The sequence below is a fragment of the Podarcis bocagei genome (assembly GCF_964188305.1).
Source record: "Podarcis bocagei genome assembly, chromosome: 6".
NCBI classification, from domain to species: domain Eukaryota; kingdom Metazoa; phylum Chordata; class Lepidosauria; order Squamata; family Lacertidae; genus Podarcis; species Podarcis bocagei.
This window is the reverse complement of record NC_138130.1, coordinates 3,660,159-3,668,659: the sequence shown is the minus strand read 5'-3', so window position 1 is coordinate 3,668,659 and position 8,501 is coordinate 3,660,159. Positions and strand designations below refer to the sequence as shown.

Here is an 8,501-nt window from a genome sequence, read left to right as displayed (position 1 = left end):
TAATTGGTATAATTCAAAGAGAAATATAATATATCTCCCCATATATTGATGAGATACCAATTTCATAATGCACTAGTGAACAATTTCTGCATTCTTTGGAGCTATTAGGATCTCCAGGCCGAAGGCTGGAAGTATTTTGTCACTTAAACCGACCCCTCAGGCTGCGTAATAAAGCTGGGACCATCTAGCAATGATGGGTCACACCCACGGAGCCCTTACACCCAGACACAGTATTTTATACAAATGTGTGCATATTACACGCATATTACATATGAAAAGAAGAAAATAAAAAGGTGTATCATTAAATTATTAACTTTTCCAGGTTCTTTTTTTATGCAGCTTGAAAATGTTCTTTCTTATAGGTGAAACTGGGCAACCATATTACCATAAACTGATTTACTATTTTGCAGGATCTAAATCCCTGATAACAGGATTTGGCCCATGGGTCATGCCTAGTTTGCCATCTCCACCACAATACATGAAAAATACAGAAAAAATGATCAGCCAAAGAGAAAACAGCGATGGTCTGATCTTGTTAGTTCTGAACTATCACAGTGCCAATCAAGGAAGGTTGCATCAATTTAATGTCACCAAAGGGTGAGAATAAATTAATTACCTTACTCACAGCAGTTTGGTATTAATTCATAGAACTTTCTGTCTCCCTATCATCGTCTAATTGCCAAATGGCGGTAACCTTTCTAAAAATTAGGTTCCCATTAAATCCTTTTAAGTAAAGCTAATTTGGCGCTCTCTCCTAGGTTTGTGCTCTTAGCTTCTGAATGTTTGCAGAGCATATTTGGATACTCTTAACAGCTCCAGAGGTACATTGTACTCATTCTCAGTGAGGAAAATGTTATAATTTGAATGTGCCCCAAGCAACAATGGTTTGTTATGATGAGTTATTTGAAAAATGCAGTAAAGATAATACCAGTGCAATGTACATCTTAGCTCACTGGGGGTAGGTATCCCCTCACATTTCTAAGAGTGAATTTCCATCTTTACAAATAAATCTAAAATAGTGTTCTGAAGTGGAAATCCTGTAGGTAAATTTGAAACTACTTTAATTTCCTTGCTGTTTCCTAAATGCCTCTGTAAGCAGATCTACGTATTGTGTAGACTGAAGTGGCAACAGTCTGGACTGTATCACTTCAGGTGTGCAGGTGTAGCAGTTTTTCATATGCTCAATATCCTCTTCTCCCACCACACTCTTCCTCCCCTCAGACCTTCTTGTCTCCCATTATAAAAAGCTTGGGACTTGATTGCATGCTTTTGGCAAGATAACCTCTAATTTGGCCCATACTGAGGGGGCCTTAGGCAAGTCACTATCTCTCAGCCTCAGCTTTCCACTTGTAATGTAGGATATTCTGGCTTACTGTATAAAGGTTGGGGCTTGCTTTTTAAATCATTACTGCAGGGATATTAGTGAGGAGCATTAAGTTAGGAACATCTGTAATAACAATTTATTGACATTGTGATAGGCTAGGTCCCTACCAAAGGTTGACCTCCCAGTTGTGTGCTTTCATCGAAGAGGAAGCAAAGAGGGTAAAATGGACAGATTAAGGTCACCAGCTTGTCACTTGTCAAAATTTCAGCTGAAGTAACCAAGATATGGAGACAATAAAATGGGGGAGCTGGTGACAAAGTATAATGCCAAGCAGCAGGGCTCTGTCTGTAGCTACTCACAAATGAATAGGTGTCCAGTTCACTAATACATGCCAGTGTACAATTAAATCTCAACAGGCATTCATCAGATAAAAACCGCCACCTTCTCTGCTTTGTGTTTGAGTTTCCCCCAACAGATTGCACATCTACATCAGAGCCCAAAGCCACCTTTAAATTAACCTAGTCCCATGTCACACAGACAAACCAAAATAATTCCTTCAAGCAGTGAAGAAAACTCAGTGTTGATGTAAAATATGGGCTCTCTCTCTTGGGAACTCATTATCTTTTAAGGGTGCTGCCTTGGAAATCAGAGTTTTGTAGGTGAGTAGCCTCAGAAACCTAAGCCACTTCTGCAGCATCAATAAAAAGGTTTCATGCAGGTCTGTCTTTCAAGGATACCATCAAAATTCCTCAGTATTAATATATGTTTTGAAAAAGTATGAAGCAAAATCTACATAGAAAAGAACCTAGGTCATTTGGGGACTGGAAAATCAAAACAGCAGGTATTCAAATGCCTCAGAAGCTCAACATTTAGGCCCTAATTTTAGTGGATAGCAACTCTCCCTAATTCCCTGGCTTTAAGATAATGTGATGATTCTTCAGGTTTACAATCTATACAGTGGTACCTTGGGTTAAGAACTTAATTCATTCTGGTGGTTCATTCTTAACCTGAGGTACCACATTAGCTAATTGCCGCCACGCCGCAATTTCTTTTTTCATCCTGAAGCAAAGTTCTTAACCTGAGGTACTATTTCTGGGTTAGCGAAGTCTGTAAGTTGAAGCGTCTGTAACCTGAAGCGTCTGTAACCCGAGGTACCACTGTAATTCTTACCAACTTTCTCATTTTAAACCAGCCCTATGAATGAACCTACAAAAGCTACCAACTTAGAAAAACAAAATTAGCCTATTTATGGGCAGAACAAAACTGTTTATGCATAATTGTTTCATTCGATTCTTTGGGATTAAATCTTGCACAGCTGTGAGTAGGCACCACCAGCCCAATCACTGCCATGCCAAGCACCAGAGGGAAGGAGGCAGAGCAGGCAACCTGCCCTGATTGTGGCAGCCTGTGTAAAAAAAAAGTCTTCCTTGCTGGCATACAATTCCTCGTCACCTATGACCACCAGGTGAATGCCCAGTGGAAGGCTGTTCTAAACAATAAACAATTAAATGTGCCTAAGAACTACCTGTACATGCTGAATCTATGTCTAAAAAGTAATGCAGAGACAGAGGACAAAGAAATGTGATTCTGCTGCTTGTGCTGAAAACACTGTGCAGTTATTATGAAGCAATTCTAACAAATTTAAAATACACTTTGATATTTGAGTGTTATTTGTAATAGTCCTACAAACTTTGTGCCTCTGTTTCGCATTTTCCAAAGTAATGCCTAGAACCAACTTCCATGCTAGTCTGGAATGGTGAACATTTCTTTTAAATGGACCACTAGAATTTTAACCTTTCTTTCATGACATAACTAGACATTAAAAAGGAAAGCAGAAAAATGACATATTCTTAAGGATGGACAGATCCATCTATTTCTGCTCCAGAATAGTTTTTCCTCCTTAAGTCTATTCTGTTACATTTCTCCATCAATCTGCAATTTTAAAAAGCACGAAAACTTGCATTTTATGTGCAGTTGACTAGGTTTTTAAGTCAGAACCATACTGCAAAATTTGGAGAAGTGTGAAAACTGAAGGATAGCTGCATTCTAATCTGCTTATTTATGTGGATCAGGAATTAATCACTCACCTTTCTGCACATATTTAGACATTGGTTCAGTTGGGATAAGTATTAAGGGGCATTAAGTCACGGGAAAAGGGACGCGGGTGGCGCTGTGGTCTAAACCACAGAGCCTAGGGCTTGCCGATCAGAAGGTTGGCGGTTCGAATCCCCGTGATGGGGTGAGCTCCCGTTGCTCAGTCCCTGCTCCTGCCAACCTAGCAGTTCAAAAGAACATCAAGTGCAAGTAAATAAATAGGTACCGCTCCGACAGGAAGGTAAACAGCGTTTCCGTGCGCTGCTCTGGTTTGCCAGAATTGGCTTAGTCATGCTGGCCACATGACCCGGAAGCTGTCTGAGGACAAACGCCAGCTCCCTCGGCCAGTAAAGCGAGATGAGCGCCGCAACCCCAGTGTCTTCCGCAACTGGACTTAACGGTCAGGGGTCCTTTACCTTTACCTTTAAGCTGTGGAAAAAATGGGTTTTGTGCTTAAGGAATGAGAGAGTTGGTTCACTGTAGGTGTTCAAGTAGAATGTTCCAGCACAAATAAATCAGATGGGACATTTCTAGAGGTGGGCACAAGAAACCCAAATGCACAAATGGAAACTCCTGAATGCAGGCGGGCCATGAAGGGGGCACATAAGAGCCCATTGAATCTGGGTACGTAGCTATACATCAGTGTTTAGAAGGTGGACAGCATGGTCCTTTCCTATTACTGTTCTCAACGAATGGCCATTGACTTCAGTTTTACTGATATCAAGCCTCACTTTCATTTTATTATCCACATGCCCTCCAGATGCTGCTCATGCAGCCCCTCTGTTGCATAACTCCTTGTTTTTACTCTTAGCTGTAGGGGGATAGGTTCTTCGCTGTTTCCTCAGTTTTGCTCTTGAGTTACTCTCTGTTTTGCTCTGCAGGGCAGTCCTCCTGCCCTTCTGGGAATCTGAGCCACAAAGCTCCAGCATGGGACGTTGGGCAAAGTTATTTAGCAGGAGCCTTTATGGACAGCTAAGGGAAAAAGGTCAAGCTGAAAGAGTGGCGGTCACAAGCAGGGATATAAAGAGAGGTAAGGGTGAGAAGATAGCATATAAGATGTCCCAAGAAATGTAATCATGTGAAAAATTATGGGCAAAAGTCAAATTTTGTCAGAAATGAGTGTAAGAAACAGGGCTAAAATTACTATCAGATTGTTTTTTTTTCATAATATTTTTTATTGCATTTTTTCCAGATAAAGACATACAGTCAAAAATACAAAGAAACAAGAGTAAAAAGAAAAGAAAAAAGAAAGAAAAATTCATCATTTCAAAGACTTTTTCAGTCTTCTGAAGTCCTTTACCGGACTTCCCCACATCTCCCTCACCGTGCATTCTTAACAATAAAAATATCAGCAAATTATAACCTTGTTTCATGCGTTTCTTTTGTACTTTCAGATAGTTGCATTTTAAGTTTAAATTACTTATTAACAATTTACTCTAAAGACAAATATGATGTTATTTTAAACATTTAAACATTAGTCCTTTCATTAATATAACTTAGTTTCATATATCGTCCACTCTCATTGCTGGAGCTAACCTTTCCAAATCATGCGAATTCTTATGATTCATATAACTTATAAAATTTTTGCAAATAGTCCTTAATTTTTTTCCAGTCCTCCTCAGTTGCTTCTTCTCCCAAATCTCGGATCCTGGCAGTCATCTCGGCCAATTCCATATAGTCCATCAATTGCGTCTGCCACTCTTCCAGTGTGGGTAAATCTTGAGTCTTCCAATGTTTGGCGATAAGAATTCTTGCTGCTGTAGTTGCATACATAAAAAACGTTCCATCCTTCTTTAACACCTTTTGGCTGACAATGCCCAAGAGAAAGGCCTCTGGTTTCTTAGGAAAGGTGTACTTAAACACTTTTTTTAACTCATTGTAAATCATTTCCCAGAAGGCCTTCACTTTGGGACAGGTCCACCAGAGGTGAAAGAATGTCCCTTCAGCCTCCTTACATTTCCAACATTTATTATCAGACAAATTGTATATCTTAGCAAGCTTGACTGGGGTCATGTACCACCTGTATATCATTTTCATAATGTTTTCTTTCAAGGCATTACATGCCGTAAATTTCATACCGGTGGTCCATAACCTTTCCCAGTCTTCAAACATAATGTTGTACCCAATGTCTTGAGCCCATTTTATCATGGCTGATTTAACTATCTCGTCCTGAGTGTTCCATTTAAGCAGCAAGTTATACATTCTCGATAATACCTTAGTCTTTGGTTCTAACAGTTCTGTCTCTAGTTTCGATTTTTCCACCTGGAATCCTGTTTTTTTATCCGACTTGAATTTGAGCATAATGAAACCAATCTTGCACCTTATTTTTTAGTTTTTCATAGCTCTGTAACCTCCAATTTTCTCCAATTTTTTCTACTATTTCCCCATATTTCAGCCAACCGGCCTCCATATTGGGTTTTTTTCGGGCCTTAGCCTCCACTGGAGATAACCACCTCGGGGTTTTACTTTCTAATAAGTCTTTATATTTTGTCCAGACCATAAATATTGCTTTTCTGACAATATGGTTTTTGAACATTTTGTGAGTCCTTACCTTGTCATACCACAGATATGCATGCCATCCTAACGAATTATTAAACCCTTCCAGATCTAGGACATCCGTGTTCTCTAAAAGCAACCAATCTTTCATCCAGCAGAAGGCTGCAGCTTCATAATATAACCTTAAGTCTGGCAGGGCAAACCCCCTCTTTCTTTTGCATCAGTTAGTATTTTGAACTTTATTCGGGGCTTTTTGCCCTGCCAAACAAACTTTGAGATATCCTTCTGCACTTTCCAAAACATTCCACTCTGTCCACGATCTGTAGGGTTTGAAACAAAAACAACATCTTTGGCAAAACATTCATTTTTATAGCTGCTATTCGACCCAACAAGGAAAGTTTCAGTCTTGACCAAGTTTCTAGATCCTTTTTAACTTCTGACCAACATTTTTCATAGTTATCTTTAAATAAGTTCAAATTTTTGGAGACAAGTTGACCCCCAGGTATTTCACTTTTTTAACCACATTTAACTCTGTTTCCTTCTGAAGCCCATCTGTTTCTGAAGGTGTCAAGTTTTCCCCCAAAACTTTAGTTTTTTGTTTGTTCAACTTAAATCCCGCCACCCGACCAAACTCATGAATCAGTTCTAAAACTCTTTTCGTACTAGGTTCTGGCTCCTGTAGTGTTAAAACCAAGTCATCTGCAAAAGCTTTCAGTTTTAAAATTACTATCAGATTGAAACCAGAGAATACTTGTGTCCGAGCTCACACACAAGGCTGACCCTGAGTCCCCCCACGAGGCCTGCTGATATCAGTGCCCTTTTTGTAAACAGTCAGCAAGTTTACGGCTGTGAGCTGGTCAGCTCCTGCTGACTCAGAGTGATGTCCCAAACACCCTCACTTTTATATTGTTCAAAATCTGATTCAATATTCAGATGCTGCCGGTTGCTGCTACTTCCAAAGTAATCTCCCTGCTGTAATAAATGGCTGAGCTTCAAGGGATTGAAATCCTGATCAGAATTCAGCAGCTCAAGCCCCATCTGTTGTTGCAAGTTGCATTAATAAATGGAGGAAAATATCAGGCAATTTTTGCAAAATGCCTGGAACAAAATACATTAGTCCCACACTATAAACTGTATACATAAGAAACAGGTGGTGTCCTAATGGAACTGTCTATATACACTTCCTCCCCTACCTCTAACTTTTGTGAAAAGCACACTGACAGCTTGGCTGTGATTTCTTTGATATAGCTTTAAAGTGGCACGTTGTTTAAATGCACATTAGCATGGGAACACGCAATGGTAAAACTGATTTGGTTTGGAGGTGTGTTTTTTTCCTTGTCGCTGACGGTGCAGAACCTGCTCCTGCTCATCATTCTTATTTAATCTGGCCCAGTGATGAAACAGACTACTGGGGCAAGCTTGGCAGTTGAAGGATCCAGATGCTAAGCTCCAGGATTAATTTCTCTAGCAGGGGCATCTGGGAATCTGCTTCTCTCCCCTGGCTTGGATGGCAGGCTGGATTAACCCCTAGCTATCCAAAAAGGCTCACTTCTCTGTCAAGTTAGGAGCTCCAGCTAAACGGCCAGGTAAAGGCTGCCAGACTGACATTTTCTAAATGGAAGAACTTATATTTAACTTGGATGGTTTTAATTTTCCCAGGCTTGGGAGGTCAGCCGCAGAAGAATCATCTGCTTCTGCATCAGGAAGTTTTTCTTTTTTGGCCCCAGTTGAATGGTGTGACACAAGAAGTTTGTTAACAGCAAAACAAGACCCATAATGTCTGAAGGAGAAAAAAAATGCTGTTGGCTGTATCTGCCTATCTATCTATATATTCCTAGTGATATTTTGAATTATAAAAACAGAGATGTGAGTATGTATAGCATTTTATATAAATGTGTGAGAGGAAGATCACAAAACTAAGAAACCACATCCATAGTGCACACTTGTCTTTCTGAAAAGACTGTATAGGGTGACCATGTTATTTTAAAACATTTCTATATTTCTCTGCCCATTGTTTTCTGAATCTGTTTGGTAAGTATCTTCAAATAAACAAACATTTATTTCTATCCCTCCTTTCTCCCAGAATTTGGACTCAAGGCAGGCCACAAAAATTAAAACAGCTAGCTAAAACATATAAAATATAATAGTTAAAAAGTAATTAAACTATAAGAGAATTAAAATGTTGTAAAAAATCTATTAAAATGCAGAGAGTAAAAACAGCACAGCGCTATTCAAAGCCCTTTCCTTAAAAGCAGTCGGTTCCTGAAAGCCTGCAGAAATGAAACAGTTTTGACCTGACCATGGAAGGACAACAACAAAAAAGGCACTTATGAGGTGTTCAGAAAGCTACTTCTTTCTTCCTCAAACATTTTAGATGTCTGAATTTGCTTAGAGCAGTTCTGTGGCTGCATGACAAAAAAGAGAAACCCCTTTAAAAATGCTTCGAGGAAGTGACTGTACATCATAACATGCAGTCCCTTCCTGGGGAAGGGAAAAAATGGCTGCCCTGTAAGGTACAGTCACATCCTGGAAGCATTTTTAAATGGATTTTTTTTTTAAGGGTGTAGTCACAGAGCTGCTCCAAGCA

At 39.6% G+C, this 8,501-nt stretch overlaps 1 long non-coding RNA gene across 2 annotated transcripts; it reads left to right on the top strand.

The window, feature by feature from the left end:
- The first annotated feature begins 414 nt into the window (after positions 1-414).
- On the top strand, positions 415-7,849 carry LOC308589521. Of its 2 annotated transcripts, none has more exons than XR_014009348.1 (3): positions 415-597; positions 4,300-4,448; positions 7,642-7,849. It is a non-coding gene; the product is annotated as an uncharacterized lncRNA (long non-coding RNA). The 2 variants fall into 2 exon arrangements; XR_014009349.1 differs by having other exon boundaries at positions 7,574-7,849.
- The last annotated feature ends 652 nt before the right edge of the window (positions 7,850-8,501 follow it).